The sequence below is a fragment of the Melopsittacus undulatus genome, chromosome 5 (assembly GCF_012275295.1).
Source record: "Melopsittacus undulatus isolate bMelUnd1 chromosome 5, bMelUnd1.mat.Z, whole genome shotgun sequence".
NCBI lineage: Eukaryota > Metazoa > Chordata > Aves > Psittaciformes > Psittaculidae > Melopsittacus > Melopsittacus undulatus.
Window position 1 is genome coordinate 58039632 of NC_047531.1, and position 17610 is coordinate 58057241.

At 40.2% G+C, this 17610-nt stretch overlaps 1 protein-coding gene across 7 annotated transcripts in view; it reads right to left on the minus strand.

The window, feature by feature from the left end:
• The window catches only part of CNOT4 (CCR4-NOT transcription complex subunit 4), an 82616-nt gene extending 65445 nt beyond the window's left edge, over positions 1–17171 (minus strand). For all 7 annotated transcript variants that reach the window (XM_034063079.1, XM_034063078.1, XM_034063077.1 and 4 more), the window contains exon 1: positions 16832–17171. The gene's annotated coding sequence lies outside the window, so the exon portion shown is untranslated. The remainder of the gene's footprint in view (positions 1–16831) is intronic.
• Positions 17172–17610: the final 439 nt, after the last annotated feature.

Sequence of the window (17610 nt, forward strand, 5' to 3'; positions counted from 1 at the left end):
CAAGTTTCTCCACTCCCAGAGACAACTAAAGCACTTTGTTTATTGTTACGTGTTCCAGTGCCAGAGCCTTCATGGCCAGCACAGCAATAATCACCATGGTCCTAAGTACAAAACAGTACCAGAAGCATCATGGCCCTCTCTTGATAAAAAGTCAGGAACAGAGATCCAAAAGAAGCCTCAAAGTAGTAGGTCTAGAAGATTAAATGCAGAAAGAACATCTTAGTTTCTTAATATGGCAATCCAGCATAGGCCTTTGAGTAGAACAGTCCTTTCCCTTTCAAAACACCGGCTCAGGGAGGCTCTCCTAGAATTCCTTCCAGAGAAGCTGAACCCATACAGAAATGTATCAAAGCAGGCCATCAAGAACTAAAAATCACAAAGTGAAGGGATTTGTTATTTAAGAAGTATCATGTATTTTATTCTGAAAGTCATTAGTGCCTAACAGCAAACTGAATAAGCAAAATATTCCTAACAAGCCTCACATTAAAAGCAGAGTCTCTATCACACACATCTGAACTGTAACCAAGTTCAGGTGAGAGAACCAAGAGGCAACTGTACCCTTACTTTTCCTTATTCTTTTAGTGGCCCAAGCCAAGTACAGCAGCTCCTTGGACAGAGCTGTTCAACATGTCCAGACTTGCATACACGATACCTGATACCAGAATCCAGCAAGCATCAGAACATAATTTCCCCCTGCAATTATCATGTACTTAAGATGTGTTGTTACTGACTCTTGCCCTTCGGTTTTCAAAGTACAACCATTTATGACTATCTTCTGACAACATCATTCTTTTTTCATTAGGATATTCCACTTCATAAACTTTGTGATATTTGAGTCTTGGACATAACTGTAGTGTTATTGACACATAACTATAGTGTTACTCGCACATATCATAGAACCATAGAATAGTTAGGGTTGGAAAGGACCTTAAGATCCTCTAGTTCCAACCCCCCTGCCATGGGCAGGGACATTCTAAAACTGTTTCTCAAAAACCTGACACCTCTAGTTTAGAGAGAAATCACTCAAATCCGACTGTACACAGGAAAATGGCTAAATATATGGCTATTATAAATAGTCACATACCCCCACTAATAAAGGTATCTGCAATATTAATATGCAAATAAAGCTAAATTAGTTCAGCAGTTGCATTCAACAAGAATAATAATCTACTCAGTCTGTTGTTTCGGTGTTCAGAAATTCTAGGGTCTTGGCATCAGGAGGCCATGTAATGAACCACAGTGAAATACAAATGTGTATTTTCTAAGTTTATGCTACTGTGTGTATTAACTACAGGACAGACAGCACTAGCTGGTATCCAATGTGCTATATTTGGGAGAACAGATATTGACAAAGCTTACTTAGATGAGAAAAAGAATCTTCCAAAATTAGCCTTAAAACCAAAGAAGTTCCATTTGAAATGTGTGTACAGAAATAAAACAATGGGTCATATTGCACTGCCACTTTTACATGGGCTTGTGCATGATTACAAATCTCTAAGAGAAACTTTAGTGTGGTTTAGTCTTCATATGCAAGGTGCTGAATAGTAATTGAGCATTTTAAAGAGCAACCAGAAAACCCCTATTAGTGTTCCTACATAGGAGAGGAGTGCTTTCGCTGCCTCTAACAGAAATGTCCACTTTCAAAATAATGGTAAGTCACCACACTTACTCCCTGAGTTTAAAAAAAAAAAATATCTCAAGATTTATCTAGTAAACAGCATAATTAGAGAAGCATCTTTCCTGGAGACTTAGAGAGGGGTGGGGTATCATATTATTTAGGGACATGGCACCCAGGTTATCTGCTTCCTGACAAGCACTGTACCCACCTCACAGGGAACGGGCTACATGTTCCAAGCTCTTTCAACCCCCATCTGCACAAAGGTCAGAGCCACACAGTAGCGTACAGACAGAACACACAGTAAATACCTCTGCTACTCTGACTCAACAGACAAATTTTACCTGCTTTTTAAGAAGGGACATTTGTCTTCATAAAGCAGGTTAGTGTTTTTTGTTAGCTTCTGTAATAGAGAAGGCTTGCGATCAGTAATGTGCATCAAATAGGCAAATCGTTACCAAGCGTTTTAGCTCGTAACATAACAGACGTAGGAAGGCACAGGTAGTTCAGACTGCCCAGAAGGCATTAACAGAAATAGCTAAAAATTAATAGTTAGGGTGAATAAATGGCACATTTGGTTTTGTGGGTCACGACCCGCACACACACCCACCCTTGGTTTTCTTCCATTCTGCTTACTAAAACTTGGTTACCTATGCACAATGTCATTGTTCCCAAATTTACGCTACAACATCAGTCAGATAAATTCCCTGCTCTCATACAAACAACAAAACTTTGGAAAAGGATGATGTATTCCTGCTGCTGCTGGAACATCATCAACTCAATTCCCAGACCCTCTGGAAGGAAATGCTCATTGGGTGAAGTACTGCAGAGAAGAAATACAAAGTCAGAATAACAGAAAAGAAACATCCTCTCCCAGAAGGAAGAAAGCCTGACGTATTTTCCGCTGCCCCATTCCATAGGGTTAGAGAGTAAAGCAGCTGTCAGGTTAGCTGCTTTCTCTGCAAGGCAAGAGCTCCAAACTGACCATATGCAAAATCCGCACTGTTTCTCTCCTGCACCTTTCAATTAATTTTGCTTTTTTATAACTTTCATATGAAAATAGTTTCAATGAAAGCCTGAAAACTGTTCTAAATACTTTTAAAGGGACATTTGTAGCCACCATGGGTTTTAATTCTCTGACACACACAGCTATGCATAAGACTAAGAATGCTAGAGCACACAGAATATTCTCCCCAGATTAAGATCATAGACAGCATACAAAACAGCGTAAGATATCACTACACAAAATTAAGGTTTGTGACATGAAGTCACAAGTCACTTTGTTACACCCGAACAGAGGTGTCGGTATCAAAGATAAAGCATGTGCCCACAGCAGCTTTTCTTACACAGCAAGACATATATCAAGAACAGCCACAAAAGAAGATTAGAGTGAGTATGAAGGGAAAGCAAACTCGTCTTCCTGCTAGCACTGCACACCTCTGCAGAGTCCTGAGGCTGCCAATGACAAAAAAGCCACACACATCCTTGTGCCTCACATACACTCTTGCATTCATTCCACTCCAAAGCAGCCACAAGGTTTGTAGGCTGAGATTGTATCTTTTATTAGACCAACACATATAACAAACTGGCATACTGGTTTAACACAAGATACTATCTCGGCAGCCAACAAGTTACTACCTCTGCATCCCCCACCTTATACAGGGTGATGGGATGATAAAATCTGACACTTCCAAAATTCAGTAATTATTGATTAATGCAAGTTATAAATAAGCTCTTCAGTATACTCAGCACTCAATCCCAAGTTCTGGTGTTCCAAACTTTCACCAGAATTAGAGAAGTTTGTGAAATTAATATAAACATTGTCCTCAGGGTATGCCTAAGTATTAAAATTAATGGTCATTTCCCTTGCTTTCTCAGTGATCAGCAAGAGAACAAGGGTAGCCATTCTGAAAGTAAATTGAATAAGATCAACTATGGCATAACAGAAGAAACCAACAGCTACACTTGGGGGGGAGGAGGGGTAAAAGAGGTCTTTAAGGTACTCTTAGAACAAAACACATAAGTTACCTGCTATCTCGGAGCCTTTTCAGACAAGGAGGAGAAAAAGAAAGCATTTAGCATACTGTATCTGAGCAGTAAAATAAGAATCTTGCATCAGTTTGAAAGGGATCAAAAAAAATCCCCAAAATATCTAAGTCATCATGTGGTATCCATAACAGGCTGCATTATGGTTGCTGAACATCCCAACTTTAGGATTTGCTTCCTACTTAAAGGCATTTACAAGTCTTGCATTTAGTCTTTTCTCACAGTTCAACACAAATTCGGGGTGTAGGTGGCAAAATCCATTACACAGGTATGTAAATAATGCCGAGTGTTTAGGTGAAACTACAGCCATGTACTGCTAGAATTTGTTATCATACCACACCTTCCACAGGAAAAAAAATATATATCTGACATGCTTGAATTGAAAAATGCTTGGGAATTTACTACTCTCCACAAAACAGACAGGGGCTGTTTCTGCACGTTTTTCAACCTTTAAAAGGCATTTTATCTTCCGGAATAGCTCTCATACTAATTGTCTATAAAAGGACTATAGTGCAGAACTGCTTATGGTATAAGTAGATTTCCTCCTCTAAAACCTTACTCCAGATAAACTTTACACTTGCGTTTCTATGTGGAGAAAGGCATTATTATTTAAATTTTATTTTCAATTTATCTAGCAACAGCCAAATTACCAAACATAATTTATTGATGATACAGAAAGTACACTGCAACAACTCACCACAACAAAAAAAAGATATTGCTCTGTTAAACATTTCCAGGAACAAAAAAAATAAAACTGATACATTTAGGTAAAGAGCCTGTCCATCATCTCCACTCTTCTTCAAAAACAATGTCAAAATTATGTTGTTTGCAGAACACTCCTTCTCCAGTAGTAACTGAATATTTTAGAACTCTGACTTTATGGCTGACACCTAGATCCAGTTCAGGGTCAGTGTTGACCACATGTCAACTACTTTTTATATACCTCTCAGAGTCCAGGTCTCTAGTACCCACAGTACCTCACTGTACCACACTTAGTTACCAAGTTGTGGGTAGAAGCCATAAAAAAAGCCCTGAAGAGTGAGCTACCTTCATATTCCTACATGCCAAATTTAAAGTACGCTTTCATGATTTATATTACTCCTGCTGAACTTGTTTGACTGACAAAGAGCTGAAGACTACTACTGGACACACAAAAAGCTCTCTCAAACACACTCTCTTTCTTTAGAGCATTCTATAAAGTTATTGGATAGATTACAAACACCTATATTGGGTCATCAATCCCTAACTAATTTCAATTTTAAAGTGCCATTAAACCATCACAAGTTAATATAAGGGAGTCAAAAGAATGAAAATTACTGATCAGTATCTTGTTTTTAAAGGTAGTGAAAAATTATACGTACTTCAGCTTTCCTCTAACAGCGATATCAACATAAAGGGTTTAAACACACTTTTCTAGTTACCAAAACAAAATTTACAATCTTGAAAAAGAATATGTGCAAAATCTACAATAACTAGCACAAAGGACACTATCCATAGATACAGTGCAGAGATGAAGAAAACAAGTTTAGGATGCTAGGACCACATTTCTTCCAACGCCTGCATTCTCCCAGGGGAGACTGCAGAAGCTGTGAACCACTGTAACAATGTTTAACATCTAAATTTATTTTTCATTTGTGACTATTCATAATCCTGCCACTAGGAAGCTACCTAAAAGTCTTAGTTTAAGCAGAAAATTGAGAGCAAGTTCTGCCATAAGACAAATTATAGCAAAGTTGCAGTTACAAATTGCAGAAATTATTTTGGATTACCTCCTGTAAAATTGTGCTTTTTAGCCAACAAATACAAAGTCTGTTTCTCCTACTTTTTGCAGACACACAACTACAGGAACAAGCATTTAGTCACATACAGTGCTGTCCCCATTCCTAAGGCTTTGAACAGAAGTATCTTGCCCAAAGGAGAAACAAAAAGTAAAACTTTACAGGAAAGCAAGGAAGAAAAACACCCATAACACCCCACTACACACACAACGTACCTCAACATCAGTACTGAATCGCTTTCATTCCAGAACATTCTCAGACTGAGTACCACTACAGAAGGGCAACGCCTGCACCTGCAGTACCATGGACAGTGTACAGAAAAGTTACCACTTTGAAAATTTTACCCAACTTTATTCCTGCTGCTGCAGGAACACAACAAACATCCTTTGACAGTGCGAGAGATTCAGTGATCTTCTGTATTGCACCCATAAGCTTTGGTGTTTACATCAAGAAACACCTTTAAGTTCAAAAGCTTTCTTGCATGTGCACTGAAGGCATATTATCTACATTAAGGCTTTTAATACAGACTCATCACTGATGCTCACTTTCAAGCCCCAACACAGAAAACTTTATATTTATAAAGATTTTTTTTGTGCTACAGAATCACAGAATAATTCCAGTTGGAAAAGATCTCCAGGATGCTCTAGTCAACCTTCTACTCAAAGCAAGGTTAGCAAGTTCAGTCCACATTACTCAGGGCTGTATCCAGCTGGGCATCAAAACATCCAAGGATGGAGACTGTTGAACTTTCCACCTGTCCCAGTGATTGTTCCACTCCAAGGTGAAACGCATTCACCTTAAATGCAGTTATTTTAATGCATTCCTGCTGTCTCTTGCCTGCCTTTCACACACACTGCTATAAAGATCCTGGCTCAGTACTCTCAATAGCCTGCCCATAGGTACCAGAAGGTTATTATTAGTTCCCTCTGCTTCCCAAACACTTCTCTTCTGCAGGATGAAAACTCATTTTCCTAACAACCAGAACAATTTTAGCAAACACTTATCATACACATATGCTAGACTTAGGTCTTCTATTACAATGTTAAGTTTTGATTCAGAGTGGCTTTTAATCTTCATCCCTGCACTTCCCCAAATTCAACCGCAGGAGCCAAGATCTCATACTAAAGCCTGTTCTAGTACAAGCTGAATGAGTTGTACATTGCCTTTCTAGGCTCACTACAGTTCTTCAGCCCTGAAGAGACAGCATCTCCTGTGCAAAAGAGCAGAGGTTTTACAGGCTTATATAAATACACATACACTTGGATACATAGGAAAAAGATGCCCAGAGCGGAAGGGCATACACGTAGATCAGAAATAGATCTGGAAGGAGAATAACAGTACATTACTAAGGCTGCTGCCTAAACCATGAAGTTGCCATTAAAAAGTGAAAGACATTAACAAAGAAGCCACAAGAACTCCAGCATCTGAAGTAGATTTCAGGTAAGGTATAGTGCCTTACTGATAATTACAGCAAAAGTTCCTACATCAATTTTCCCAATCCTCTATCCAGTCCTGCAAAGTTATTTATCAGGCTAATGGCAACACACTTCTGAACAGCATCAGCTCTTCAGATAGAGACATGCACTCTTTGACGAAGCAAGTAACATTAGGAATTGCTAACTACTGGAAAATCCATGCCATGACTTGTCAGTCAATGAATCCCAGAGACAAAGAGGGGAAGGACTGAAGAAGAGATATATCCAAAGATTTAATTCAGACCTTGTAGCAGTAATCAAGATGTGTGCCAGCCTTTTTCCCCCTCAGAAAAAACCCTACATTTGAAATATTACATGCAAAACAATTAAGTTTTATTAAATTTTAAAGACTGCCATTGCACAACACAAGTGTGTTGTACTGTGTGTAAATCCACATGATATAGTGGGACTGTAAAGTTACAATAGAAATCTAATACATTTCTACTTTAAAGGGACATAAGACCTACATGAGGTACTCACTCTTAGAATTTTTCAAGAGTGCACAAGCAACTAAAGCATTATAACTGTAGCTAGTAACTGCAAAGCCTGACAGGGGGAAAAAAAAAATCAAAATGCACAACTGAAGCATTTCAGCTTTCATGATATATACCTGGAAGGTAAAGTTGACTGCAAATACAGCACACATCCTGCGTTCAAATCTGTGGCACTATCAGGAATTAGACAGAAGCTGGGCTTCTGGTTTATTTCTTGTTTTATGCTGATAAAGGCAAAGGCTGAAGCTTTTCTAAAATCTGGAATTTTGTAACATAATTCAAGACAATAAAAGTATCTCTTTTAGCAATTTATATTTTTAACAGAAAACTGCTGGATAAACCATAAAGTAGATCTAATTAAAATGCACTACCAAATAAGTCCTATGATCTACCACTTCTATTGGCTGAAGAAAAACACTGACTTGAAGTTCAGTGCAAGTACAGAAAATAAGAATACTACGCTTAGGACATCAGCTGCTTGTGACAGGTAAGAACAGGATGCTGCTTCAAGAAGATTCACAGACATCTGTATCACCAGAAAATAGTACAAATGTCTATCATGTCACAGCCACATTCAATCACACTATGGGATTACTGCTGGCTTCTAAAGAGAATACTTAAGAATTTTACTTTGGAGTGGGGGGGACACCACCAACCAGAGAGAAACACCACCCCATAAATGTAGAACTGGAAAACAAAACAACAGAACAGAATCTCTCCCGCATGCTCACTTTTTTTCCTGAAGACACTTCTGGGACAAGAAGGAGAAATATTAGGAATCACAATTAGGGTGAAATTAACTTCTGAAGTGGCCACTCCATTCCCAACCTTTCTACTACTTCAACATACAGTGTAGTTTTTTTACAAAATATACCTCTGATAAGGTAGATTACACTTAATTCTGCATTCTCTAGCCATTAAGAGTGTAATCGTAAAAATCAGTACACAGCAGAGCTCAATTACAAGCCTAAGTATTTTACGCAACAACTTTCAGAAATTACTGATTATGGTTCACTTTTATTAGACAAATAAAGATAAGAAATTCTGAAATCTGCACAAATGAAGATGAATGTGGAAACTACAATCACTAGACTGTCCCAAGGGTAAAAGTTACATTAGAAGAAATTAAACTCTATTGCTTTGGGGCAGAAATGAGGGATGACCTTAGATTATTCAAAAGTTTATTTTAACTACACATAGAAGTGTAAGGACTCCAGGTAAGAATATTGCACCATTGCTTTCAAATGAAGGTTGTGTCCCACAATGGGATAAAAACTACAAAATTTAGGAAATCACAGATTAAACAACAAGAAGATATAACCACTCACACATAGTCCAGTCTAAAACTGGTCAAAATGTGTTCCAGTATTGCAGCAGATATCCATTTCGTATTTACAAAAAATTGAGTTTTATTTGAAAAGTAAACCAGAGTTCAAGCATTTAACCTAGAAACACTGGAGAGGATATGAGAATTGATCTATCATTCCCTTCACACACCTGCTAGAAACCCAGAAAAGTAGCTGCTTTATGCAATATTCTCTCACACCATTAATTCCCATTCCAACATATTATGTACACAAGCTACAACCTTCTGCTTCTACTTTTCAGGGAAAATATGGATCTGTTACTAAACAACAAAAGCTGAGAAAGACCAGGACCTGCATTCAGGGACGCACCTTTATCCCAATGGGGAACAGAATGTATAACTGCTTGAAGATAACATGTATGCTGTCATAAACAAATTCTAGAGACAGTCACACACAAAGCAATTGTTTTACAAGAAAAAAAGGAAGAAAAGGGAAGGGAAAACATTAAGAAGCACCCTGGGGAAACAGCTTTCCAGGTCATTTTCTAAAAAGGCTGGGCAGAAATGGAAAAGTAATTTAGTATTCTAAAAGAAACGATCTAGTAAAATACTCAAAAGCAGAGCACCAGTTTTTAAACTTAAGTAGTATCTGTAGTACTGGCTTTATACAAATTTCTTCTACTGCTACCTCAGCTATATGGAGCTGCATTAACTCAGGCAGGTGAAGTTATGAAGTCATTTGATATGTGCAGAGCGCTGAATTAAATCCCAAACAAATAATCTGTCAGACTATGACAAATATATGCTGTAAAAAGCACAGAAATTCAAGTTGACAACAAATGCACTTGCCCAGAATATTCTTTAAACACTGTAACTTTTTAATACTAACAGGGACAGTTCCAAATTTCTGCTGATCAAGAGCAGCTGAATACAGTTCCTTTACAGAAGCATAAGACCACATGAGAGGCAAACTAACCAGAACCCATATGAAATTCAAATAACTGCCTTAAGACAATGAAGAACTGGCTATTAGACCTAAAGTTCCTCTAGCTGATGTCAGCTCTGTTTGAGGGGATGCTCTAATATCTGGCTTTATAGCTAATAAAAAACCCCAACAACCAAATATAAACACCACCACCACCAAACCAGTGACACCAAATCCTTCTTATTTCTTGTACTTTCATGCACTGGGGTCTTTCCTGAGCCTGTAAGTCTCAGAATAAAATGGTACTGTCAAAAGATGCTGCACAGCGCCTCTATGGAAGTTACCTTCACCACACTTTGAGTTGGCACACAGCAGAAACAGCAGCTGGTTGCTCCTCTCAACCAGCAAGTGGCTTATTTATTAAGCATGGATGACTACAGTACTGCAAGTGCCAAAAGGAACCTGCCTGTCTCACCTTGTCCTACCAAATTACATTTGTTTGAAAACAAATTTTGCTTTGACTCTACTCAATAGTTTAATATACATACGTGCAAAGAATTTTAAAAGACTCATGGTAACTGGTATTAATGATAACTAGAGACAGAATAAGCTTTTTTACTTTTAAGATCCTATTTTCTGATTTTCCCAATTTTTTTCTTTATTTATACTCCTTATAACTAAGCTTAAAAAAATAAAAGCCATACCATTGAAGGCTTCCTTAGAAAGATGGCTGTGTAGAGTTCTCTTTTTGATCCCCAAACTCAAAAGCAGTTAACTGGTTTCCATAACAGAGATACTCTTGTCTACAGAACCAATTCTAAGCAGTTTCTGCCTAAGGTATGGTATTCTCGTAACACTGTCAGAAAGTCATATGGTCACACAACACAGCTGGTTCTTACCAAGTTTCAGTGTGCTATGTATTTATACAGTAGTAACCAAAGCAATAGTTCTCATACAAGGTATGACACTGCTCCACCCCCAGGGAATCACGAGCCTCAAGGTTAAATCAGAATGAGACCATGAGCAAAATAATTGAGAAATTAATGGCTCTGAAAGGGCTCAATTAGAGTAGAAAGCCACTACACTAGTGAGAACATGAGAACAGACCTACCTTGAAGCATGCTTCCAAGTATAACCACTATTCAAGACAAAAATGAAACTGTAATCCAGCCAGAAGGTGACACTACCCATGTGCAGAAGACAGCCTGATGAGTATAAAAGCTGGTATTTTCTTAAACTCTCCAGCTGTTCCTCCATATTTTCAACGTACACGAACAGTTATATAAAAGAAAACCAGTGCTCATCCTTGTTTCAGGCTTGCCACCTGATGTTCCAAAACCAGTCTGCCACTAACTCTGAAACCACAGCATTAATGTTGAATACATGTTTTATTAAATGAAAGTATTAGCAAGGAAACTTTCAAAGATGGGAAGAAGATATAATTAATCAAATGTGGTTCCCCAGTTACAACTTCCTTGACCCTTAACCTAGGATGAAGTTTCATAAAACAAAAGCTTACCTTCTTAGGTTAAGGGATTCAATTTACTCAACAACCAACAGAAGTGCATGCAAGCAGGTTCCTTCAGAGCAGCAGCAGTTATATGATAAATGGCAGTAAGATTAAGTCACTAAGACAAATTGGATTAATGCTGCTGGGCCTCTCTCATTCAGACCAGTGCTTTTAACATAACTCCAACAGTTTAGGGGCCCCTACAGTTCACACTGATTGGGGGAAATGCATTCAAATTAACTGTCACTCAAGTTGACCTATAAACACTGATTTTGACCTAGCAAGCTCAGGCTTTTCACTGTATGCTCGTTTAGGAGATCTCAGAGGACACTTTTTTTATGAATGAGATACTGAAGACTAATTCTAGATTTCATTCAACAATAAAAAAGAAAAAAAAAAGGAAGAAGTCACACGTAATGGAGCAGTAGCTATTCAAAGAGAGTAGCTTCTATTTTTGCAACATCCAGCAGTCCAAGGTAACTTCTACAGATGGTGTAGAAGTTTTACATCTTTGACAGGCACAGCTGTAGCTACATATACCTATCATCGCTCATTATATTTGGATAGAAAAAGAACGAAGAAAAAAAATAGATGAACACTTTCTTCACACATCTAATGATTTGTGCCATGTACTTCTTCCCTCATCCTATTTTTCTAAATTTCTAGGCTGTATTGCAAAACGGAAACTCTGAATAACAGAGCTATCACATGCACCCCTGTCTGGGACATTACCTTCATCAAAACTTCTATAACAAAATCCCTCAGGTAGGCAGCTCCAAAGCACATATTACTGAATTACTTCCTCCTGTTCTTGCACGCAAAATTTGTTCGTTTTTTAAAAAGATGGTATCATTGTAACATGTAATAGGAGATGGGCTTAGAAGTAACAATATTACTCCACCTTCAAGTGCAGTATTTCACACTTGCAATTTAAAATTAATATATACCAATCTTGTGATTAAAAATAAAAAAGATCTTGGGGATCTTGCAATTTAAAATTAACATACATGGTTTAAACAGGATTCACATCAAATCTACATTGGTCATAGAAACTTGAAACCAAAACAGAACATGTAGCCTCCTTTCAAATAAAGCTCATCTGTTGAATTCAGTGCTCCTGAAACAAATTGCCCAGCTTCTCACTTTTCCACTGCATTAAATTGGGAAACTGGTAGTGAGTCTTCCTATGTAGTGTATTTTGTCCTACAATGACAGAGATTGCTACCCTTTAAGTTATTACTTCTCTATATCAAATCTTGCATGGAAGAAACCATTTAAGAACACACATTGGGAAAACCAAATGCCCCTTCTGTGAAGCAAGGCACAGTCTAGAGCTCAGTAGTCCAAAACATAAGATTAAGATGCAGCCTACCACAAACAAGGCCTAAAAATGTGCCAAAGTAAAACCAGGGATGAAACACTGCTTGAAGACCACAGAGAACACTCACTCCCATCACGTTTTTAGGTCATTTCCTACAAAGCTCCTGAGATTCTGTTCAGAATTTGAAAAATTCATTAGAAGAAATTTAATGTCAAGAAAGGGAAGCATGCTGTCATTTTCAGTTTCTCTCTATGCACTTCATCTCTTTTGAAAAAAAAAAAACAAACAAAAACACTACCCCAAATTCCTAATGCTAATAATAAATGCTCACAACCAAATAAAAGATATTGCAATGTTACCTTCCAGCAATCAAGGACTGCTAATCTGTGATGCGCAAAACACCTACAGCCTAGAAGGGACAGTACAAGGAACTGTGCTGAAGTAGAGGACCCTCAGTCCCATAACCAAGACACTTAGAAGTACAGTTACTTTGTATCAGGAATTGCAGTCAAATGGAACCCATTTTCTATTAGGCATCTGTTCTTTTTGAGATAGCTGCAAGACAGAATAAACTGATGCTGGGATCACAGCATGTTATAAGACCATTCACAGACAGCTGAAGCTTTTCCTTCTTCCCTTGAAAAAAAAAAAAACCAGAACCTGATCAAAAGCAGACAGCACTGCTCAGGGCACAAGCCTCAGCCAAGACCTAAGCTCCATTTCCACCAAGTTCAGTAGCACATGTGCTTGATCTCTACATCCACCTTGATTTTTAACTTGGTGACTAAAAGAAAAAAAAACAAAACAAACCCTTATGCTGACCCCAACACACCTTTCTCCAGTTTAAAAACCAGCAACAGTTGAAGGTCCTAATAAAATACAAAAATGTTTGATTAATCATTATGAAATTAACACTAACATGTTCGGCTCCAGAATAAAACCACAGTACACAGCTTTCAGGATACATAGAAAGTGATGAGAAGGAGTGCCACTCTCTTTGCCTGCATTCTCCTGATGGCTTTGGATGCAGGCTTTCTCAATTTGTCAAAGCACGTGCATGAGAGCTTATGAATGTGTTATTTTGTACATATGCGTTTAGGAAACAATTGTTAGCTCCATTAAAATGATAGATTCCTATAAGAAATACCTTGGAGTTGTCATGTTCACAGAAGAGTGAAGGGGAAGGAAAAAAAAAGAAAAAACCAAAACCACACATACCACCACCAAAGCTACTTGATCTTAATACTATGTGAAAATCACTAGTTTAAAAAATTATTTCCATTAAGCTGGTGTAGCCAGTCTCATAAGTCAGTCAAAAATATGTATTCTGAATGTTCACTAAATTAGTAGAATCTGTGATATAATTCTTAAGAAAACTATAAGGATTCCCTTTTCAGACTTACACAAGAAAACCAGCACCTGACAAAACCAAGCACAAAGTTTATGGCATGACATAACAAAACCCATTTTGATACAAATATGCACCTAACTGACCTAAATAGTTTATGCAAAAATACATACGTGTTTTTACTTACAGAGGTTATATTCATATTTCCTGATAGATACTTATACTGCCCTCCCAGTTTGCTTACAGGAAGACCCAGAAGGTCTGAGCAGCATAGAATCATAGAATAGAATCATAGAATAGTTAGGGCTGGAAAGGACCTCAAGATCATCTAGTTCCAACCCCCCTGCCATGGGCATCTCATGCCATGCTACACTCTTTGCTGCTATACTGCATTTTCCAAGCCTGTCAAGTGTTTACAGTTGCTGAAATGTTAACAAATGTTAACCAATCTTCTGAAATTGAGAAATTCCCGGACTACTCTCCAAGAACCAGAAGAGGGGAGAACAGAGAGATGGGGGTCTGTTTATTCACAGATCTCTGATTCCTCACCCTCTTTCTATCCAATAGAAATGGGACAATGCAGAAAGAAAGTTAGACACTGGAAAGCAAAGAAAGCATCAACATCTTTAAAGAGCTGAAACACTCAGGACATTAAAGAAAGGTAAGTTATGCAGCCTTTCACATGCACTTAAGTTCTCAGCAATATTACATAGCTGCAAGCAAGGACAAAAGGTGGTTTGTACAACCTGAGATACCATTGACCATGTGGAAGTTGAAGAACTCTTGATCCTAGCGGTCTTGCTGAGCAATTAATTTGCTTCCAACATGTGGTAAGGCCTATAGATCAGACTAATCCTAACAGAACAACAAATTTACTCATCGAATGCCTAAGATACAATCTACAACCATTCACTTAGCAGTTACCTATCCTTACAAAACACTGTCTGTTTCAAACAATCTCATTTATTTCAGAGTTAAGCAAAATTTTGAGAAACAGTTGTCAGAGTTAAGCCTCCAGGGCCCACACTTAAGATCATGGTCAGTGATTTCAAAACATTTCATTTACAAAGAATATCCTAACTTTCCTGAACAACAGCCATGAAGGACATCATGTACCTGTTCATAATGAATATTTTTAACTAAACAAAAAAGCCATGCACTTGTGTATATTCTCTCACCAGCTTCACTAACCCAAGCATTTTATTTAGTGAGCACCATATAGCTGTTCTTAAACTTTCTGAAGAAAAGGTACCAAGAAATTAATAGAGCACCATTCCTGATAGGCACTAACCACCTTTTCTCTATAAAGGGACAAGTTGTTAGGATCCTCCAAGACTCATCCATTTGAAAAGCTAATTAAGAGGCACCTGGAGAAACATGCAAGTTAAAAGCTGAGCTGATTTTATCGTTGCATTCCCTTTCCAAAACAATCTCTTCCCCTAAAATGAACTTTGTTTCAATTCAGCCAAGTTCAACTGCTAAGCATTTCTAAATGCTTGCATGTGTTTGTCTTGCTTATGAAACGGAAACCATCACAGAATCCCAAAAGCCTAAGGTATAACAAATCTTAGATCATGCACTAGTTTGCTACATTATTAGATGCTAAGAAACTAGAAGTATATTTGAGTATTTGTAGGCCATATGAAACCATTTCACCCTCTCAAGACAAACTGCTATTTTAGTCTCTGCTCTTCACAAATACCTACTTTATTTTCTTCCTTTTCTTTTTTTTTTTAAGGAGTGAAAAGGTCTAGAAGGTATTTTATTCTTCTACGTATTGTATCTTGGTATGAGCTTCTCTTCTGTTAGTGCCAGTCACCATGTTTACAAGAACGTGGAGTCAAAATAAAAGGATGCTGGAGTCAAGGCATTTTAAAGCCAAAACAAAATACACACAAATAAAACACAGCAAGTTAAAAATCTGTACAGGCTCAGTAAACATGTGATTGGCCAACATTAACTTCTAGAACTTTTGGGCAGAAGTAAGCTAATATCTGCAGGCCCCGAGTTTCCACAGCTTTAACTAGCTGATGGGCATTGCTTGCATTAACATATGCTCTAAAGAGAATTGCTTCTCCTATGAACTACGTACTTGATATCACCATACTGACACAAATACATAAGCCATGGACAATTAAATCCTTTCAGGTACAGTAACAACGCATTTTAAGATAACTATCTAGTGTATTTTCCCTCCCCTTTTACTGTACAGATGAAGGCATCAGCAGCTCACTTTCAGACTGGCAGATAGAGCTGTACAACCGTCGCTGGAAGTAGGATGAGAGCCTGAATGCAGCCTTGTCATTTGCTTCTGCTAACGCACAAAATGCAAAGAGCTTCTAGGATTTTGCAAGTAGGAGACGGAAAGTTACGTACCGGTTATTTTACTGACACACAAATCTCGGGAGGTTACACGGACCGTCCAAAATAACACCAAATATAAGAGGCTGCCATTTACCATCTGTTTGCCTCTCTCAGTAAAAAAAAAAAAAAAGTGCAGATTACAAGAACAAATGGAGCCTGGCTCCGGGGAGGAGGAAGAAGTGGAGAGAGGAAATTTCCACGCAAATCCTAAGTGAATCACGCCGCGATCCCCGCTCCCAGCCGCTCCGGCCTCTCCCGGCACAAGAGAGCTGCTCCGGGGGCACCGACACCCCGCGCCCCCGGCCGGCGGCCCGGCCCGGCCCAGCGGCTCCCCGACGCCGCGCAGGGAGGAAATAAACACAGCCTCCCCCGGGAAGCTGCATGGAGAGAGCCCCCGGCCCCGGCGCCCCCCGGGGAGGAGCCGCCTGCTCGCCCTCCCCACACTGCCCGGTGTCCTCCGCGCACGGCAGCGGACCGGCGCGTTCCCCCGCCGCCGGGGCTGGCACCGGGGGGTGGGCTGAGGCCTTCGCCGTCCCAGCGAAGCCTCGGCGCTCTCGTAGTCACAGCGGCCCGGCTCCCCCCCCCCCCCTCCTCGCCTCTCCTTCCCTCCCTCCTTCCTTCCCCAGCCCGGCCTTCAGCTCGCACTCACCCGCCTTCCTCCTCGCTGCCCGGCCCGCGGTGCGTGTGCGCGGCTCTCCCTCACGCTGCCCGGCACGGCGGGGGCGGGCGAGTGGGTGGGTGAGCGTGCGGGAAAGGAGGCGAGGGGAAAGGAGAAGGGTGGGGAGGGAAGGAGAGAGGCGACGAGAAAAGAGAGAAGCGGGGGAGAGAAAACCGAAGCAACGCTCCTGGGGCGGGACCTGCGGCGGCGACCGGCCGGGCACTTGGGTGGCTGCTCCGACGACCTTTACGCGAGAGACGAGTAATCTCCGAGCTCGGGGCGCTCCGCTGCCAGCCCGGCCACCATCTTACATTAGGGAGACTTGCCCCGGACGCCGCCTCCCCTTGCGCTTGCGCCGCCGACAGTGGGCGGGCAGGAGGGGGCGCGAGCCGCGACAACAACGACGCGACGGCGCTGGGCATGACGGGACTTGTAGGCGACAGCGCCCGCACGGGGTGCGCGGGAGGAGGCGGTGCCTGCTGTGCGGTCCTCAGCCGGGGTCTGCTCTGCTGCCGTCGCTCGGATGCGGCCGCGGACTCCAGCCCCTCTCTGCAGGCAGGGCCGCCTCACTGCCCAGCGCGCCGCTCCAGGGAACGCAAGCCATAAACGCGCTCCACTTCCAGCCACCTGTTGCTGGCCACTAAACCTCCGCAGGTCTGAAGTACTGGGCTGATTTCTTTGTTATTATTATGTTCCACTCTCATTGATGCTCTTTTGGGTTCTTTTCCCCCGCCAGGTCGAAGCGACCCTGTCTGACTTCCTTCACGCCA